Source organism: Amblyomma mixtum, chromosome 3 (assembly GCF_055824585.1).
Source record: "Amblyomma mixtum isolate Tamu chromosome 3, ASM5582458v1, whole genome shotgun sequence".
Lineage (NCBI taxonomy): Eukaryota > Metazoa > Arthropoda > Arachnida > Ixodida > Ixodidae > Amblyomma > Amblyomma mixtum.
In genome coordinates this window covers 24383571-24388939 of record NC_143014.1, presented here as the reverse complement: position 1 = coordinate 24388939, position 5369 = coordinate 24383571, and the positions used below count along the sequence as shown (strand labels likewise).

General features: G+C 43.2%; 1 long non-coding RNA gene across 2 annotated transcripts; it reads right to left on the bottom strand.

The window, feature by feature from the left end:
• Positions 1–962: 962 nt before the first annotated feature.
• LOC149349447 (uncharacterized) lies at positions 963–4991 on the bottom strand. 2 transcript variants are annotated; one of them, XR_016290088.1, is made up of 3 exons: positions 4651–4991; positions 3661–3864; positions 963–1999 (listed from the first exon to the last, which is right to left on the bottom strand). It is a non-coding gene; the product is annotated as an uncharacterized LOC149349447 (long non-coding RNA). The 2 variants fall into 2 exon arrangements; XR_016290087.1 differs by having other exon boundaries at positions 3661–3841; positions 4651–4983.
• Between the last annotated feature and the right edge of the window lie 378 nt (positions 4992–5369).

Genomic DNA, 5369 nt, shown 5'->3' with positions numbered 1-5369 from the left:
CAATAGAGGAACAGAATATTGCCTTCGGCACACTTCCCCTCAGTTCCCTCTTAGTGACAATGACTGACACACAGAAATTGAAAAACATAACAGGTTTTAACTCACGATGTTTCGGCTGGAGGACCAGCCTTTTTCGAGTATAGTATAGCATTCGAAACAAATGCTGTGTGCTTCAAATGCTGTAGTACACTTGAAAACGGCTGGCCCTCCAACGAAAACGTCGTCAATTAAATCCCGTTAGGTTTTTCTTACATATATCCGAGGTGTTTCAGGGAAGACTAAGTAATTTTCAAAAAACAGGTATTTTGAGATGAATGTATGGCTTTTTCAGCATAGTATTACCAGTGTTGGCAGGCACCAGAAAACGTGAAGTCTTACGTAGTAAGCTGGTTAGCTAATTTTTATTAATGAACCTTTTCACTATCAGAAACTTTGTTAAAACACTAAGTTGGGCTAGTTGGTAACGGCTTGAAGGAATCATATTCTTAGTGGTAAGAACACACACAACACCAAGACACACACACACAGGACACCCACTAGACTTCAACTATCATTACTGGACACTTTTATGACATAAATATATATCACTGAGCACACGCAGGTGCCTCGTCATCGGCAACAGGTCTAACTACGCCCTCCCCTCTCCTCCAAGGCATACGGTTGCGCCGATAAACAATCACTTTTTCTGCCAATGCCAGGGAGGGAGTGCTTACGCACATGTCACCCGCCTCTTGAATACGAAAGGCCTGGGAGCCGAGAAAAAAGAAAGAGAAATTATCGAAGTCTTTCGTATTCAAGAGGCGGGTGACGTGTGTAAGCACTCCCTCCCTGGCGTTGGCAGAAAAAGAGATTGTTTATCGGCGCAACCGTATGCCTTGCAGGAGAGGGGAGGGCGCAGTTAGACCTGTTGCGGAAGACGAGGCACCTGCGTGTGCTCAGTGATACATATTTATGTCGTACAAGTGTCCAGTAAAGATAGTTGAAGTCTAGCGGGTGTCCTGTGTGTGTGTGTGTGTGTGTGTATCTTGGTGTTGTGTCTGTTTCTTACCGCTAAGAATATGATTCCTTCACTATCAGAGTTAGGAGTCTAGTTGCTATTAGAGATTTGTAGCAGTTACATGCACTGGAGGGGTTTCTTTCCCTGTGTGCTTTCAAAAGCGCATGTATTTTCGCACGATGCAGCCAAATTTTGTCGAGCCACAGCGGCGAAAGTAATCATGTTTTGTACATTCCAAAAACTGATATGGCTACTACGAACAACTGGCTAAAAGTCTCTAACTGCAACCAGTTGCAAACCTGTGTTAGTTAAAAAGTTAATTATCAGAAATTAGTTAACCAGCTTACTAAATACACCTCACCAGCTTTTTGGTGTCTGCTAACACTGGTAATATTATGCAGCAAAAGCCATATTTTTGAAAACTACTTATTCTTCCCTGAAACACCTGGTGCATATAAATACTGCTCACTTTCCTGTACAACACAGAAATGAAATAATTTCTTCGGTAACATGAAGGTTCCATGAGCCACATAACAAACCCGTGGAAAAAAACTGCATGCATACACACATACCTCTCCAAAACAGCTAAAAAATCCCACACAGTGAAACAATGCTTACACTGTCTTAAGACCAACATTAAAGGCTGCAAACACTAGTGAATTAAAAGTCAAACAGATGCCAAACATATGCTAAATGTCCCCATGGATGTAGATATCAAGCAATGAGCTGATTTTAATAAAACAGCATCAGCACGGAAATGCTTAAGCGACTTTGTTGGTGCACTATTCTGACACTTGTCCTCAATATCAGGCAGCCTGCTTGTTGTTCATCATCAACATCAGCCTGACTATGCCCACTGCAGGGCAAATGCCTCTCCCATGCCTCTCCAATTAACCCTGTCGTTACTTGTCTGCATCACCAGCGGAAGAGGTAGCGTCCTAGTGATGAGACGTGTGCACGAACAGGTAGCCTCCTCCATGGCAGAATGCAGCAGCAAGAGAACTGCACAAGAAAACATTCAAAGTATACAGTTATAGTAACTTCTAATAGAATCAAACACGGAGAAGCAACAATCAGTTAAATGTGCACTAAAATGCAGCACTCCGAGTGAGTTTGGTAAGGCTGCTGAGTAATAGCATAAGCAGCAGTCACAAGACTAGAACTAAATGTAATGCGTCCTTGAACAAGAAAAAGCTATAACATGCTGTTGTGTTCAATTCTGCCCCCACATTCGAAGATTGAATGATATTCACAGGAACCGACATTAATGTGTTACACCTAATTAGGCTACCACAAAGCCATTCCAGTCATATAACATGCAGGCCATCAAATATGAAAATTATTTTGTGTTTCTGATTTGTCTGCACAAAAATTCAGGCAGCTTTTGTTTTCAAAAGTGATGGCACAAAGACATTGCAATATAATGCACATGTTGCTGTAGATAATGTATCATTTGGAGCTATACCAGGTGTTAGGGGAAAATGTATGAACAAAGAGTACAAAGGTGAGCAAGTTCGTCAGGGCAAGAGTGGCACACTCTAAAGCAAATGAATCAAAATATTAAGGCACATACTGCGTCAGATACAATACTTGTAAGTAAAGCTGCATAGAACTACAAGCGATAAAAGCCTCAGAAACGTGCCCCTAAGGGAGCAGCTGGACTGGTAGTTTTTTATTTGTCCCGCAGCACATCCCTCCAGTGCTGAGGCCTGCTCATATCTGTTTAAGTTAAGAATACAAGGGAAACAAGCAAACAAGTGTTCCAAAGAAGATAAAAATGTGTACTTAGGTTGTTCTTTAGGAAATTACCTGTCACTAATTGCAGCAATAAATATCTCGAGAAAGTGAATTAAGTTATTTACACAGCTTATTACAAACCTTGATGGCACGAGAGAAAGGCAACATCAAATGCATCGGTTCAAGTAAAGCCAGGGGTCTTGTTAAGGTCACAGCAATATTTGACTTAGGCTCAGCTAGTGTAATGCAATCAGTAACTGAACGTCGGCATGAATAAAAATAACAATGCACCAATACTCAATTCCAAATGCATTTCAACTGTACAGTGCAGTCAGTTGTGACAAAGGGAGTGTGAAAGAAAACCTCAGCAATGCTTATGACATATCGAATAAATGCCTTTCTTCTGTGCAGCTAAAATATAAGCATTACAGGGTTTCACGTAATGCAAGGATAACCTGGTAAGGTATCAATTATTGATGCTAGCAACACCTATGCTTCTAAAGCAGAGTGCTCCACTTGAACGCCAATATTCAATTATGCATTGCCCGTTAGGCCATGCCTATCACACCACTGGTTCACTTCAAACATGCCATACCTTGTAAGAGGTAGGTACTGCTGAAGTAAACCTATAAAATTTATTTGCTGCTTTTAGACTGCTGTATAAAGGTCATGAAGCAGATAATTGTTTTAATTTGGTCTATACTGTGGTCTAAGATTTCCAAGCACGAGAGGCATGAGGGAAAAAACTATAAAAAGCATTTCACACTATAACACAATGCACTTCACTAGGGGAGTGCTATCATGATGCCCGCAATATCTTTTCCCTTTCTCTTGGTCCTCTTTTAAAAGAAAAAAAACGAAAGAGAGAGGGCGCCTGGACCAGAAGATTTTTGGCAGGCTAAAAAAGACAAGGAAAATATATCCACTTGTCTACCTATCCTTTTACAAGTGGCACATGCTTGATATCCAGTGTCAATGGCTGATAGGCTGAACCAGCAGGTCTTGATGTCATTTGCCTCTGGTTGAGGTAGCATTGGCTCGATGACAGATGAAAGCTGGTGCAAAAGTAGCGTGATGATACCGGTGGAGCAGCTGTACAGGGCTTGACTGCGGGTGCATTTGAAGAAAGGCTGCATTAGAGCCATGCTTTCATAAACATCATCACAGAAGCCACATCCCATTACAACCTCTAGCTGTTCAGTCCAATGTGTTCGTGAGTGGAGGCTAATGATTAATTAACTATGCCTCCAATAGTTAGCAAAAAAATGGTTTACAAAGCTTGTCATACTTTTCTTAAAACTATTATTCGCGAATCACGTTATACTTTTATCGCTTCAGACTGAAAATGGGGGAATGACATAAATGTAGTGAACGTAAAAAAATAAAATGACAACAAACCTTCCATTGTGCGATTACCTCAGCTGCGCTGCAATGGAATGGTTCTGCTATTTTTAATCGTCGTTTCGTTGACCAGAACTATCAAGAAACACAGCACTTGATGTGACTGCGACGTAGAACGGGCAATGCTCCTTATCCAGTAAACACTCAGGCAGCAGAATCAAAAGACGCACGCCGCTACAAGCACTTTTCGTTCTTATGGTCTCCTTTTCACACGCTGCTCCTGTTCAGTCGGAATAACGAATCAAGCAGCACCCCATAGTTCTCGGCGTGCAACCAAATTCTATCACATAACTCCTGCGCCGAGGAGCTGACGCAAAGAGCGTGAGGCGGCGGGTTAAAAGTTGCATAGTTGGCAAGCGAGCGTGTCAGAACACCTTCTCTCTGCAAAGGATCGCGGGGTGCCCGCATTTTGCACCTCACTGCGAACAAGACGTGAATACCAACCCAAATGCATTCGCAGCCCTCAATCATACCCCCGACACATCGCAGAAGTCACTTTCTAGTTCTGTACTTACATTTGTCAACGTTCACGGCAAGCCGTTTCTTCTATCGGGCATCGGGCGCCGGCCGCTCTCGGCGTGGTTGCGTGCAGTACGTCAGAGCAGTTTTCGAGCACTGCGTGCGCGTAAGAACGTCTTCCGCAGCACTGGAGCCACCTGTCACCTTCCGAGTTTAGTCACACTACCACAACACTAACGAGGCCGCACATTTAACACAAACAAACTGAAGAAACGCACCCCTTCACAACCGTCGCACCCCGTCAACAAAGAGTCGTTTCAGCGTCCTAAAAAAGGTAGTGTAGCGCGCGGCCAACATGAGACTCGCAATCCGCCGCCAGCGAACGGAAAGACGGCGCTAATGTCGCCTAACTTTACACGCGTTAAAAAAAGAATTTATAAAGCCCTTTTTGCCACAAACTTGTTGCATTAAACGACAAAATATTTTGTTTCAATTACAAAGTCAGCAAATTGGAATGATTGAGGTGAAAAAATGCGACTACTCACAACCATCTGTTTCTGGCGGCGCTGCGAACGAAAGCTTGGAAAAGCGGCAGCATGCCGGGAAGCTACAGGCGACGCATCTGGGGCCAGGAAAGCCGCAGCCGCTGCACGGCTGCACTGTCTGCCTATAGTTCTAAGGCTCCCCGTAACTGCGTCGCAGAATAAGGAATGATGATGATGTTCCCAAACGCTACTGGTTTCGGTTTTTATTTTCGCATATTGTGTGGCTTAGC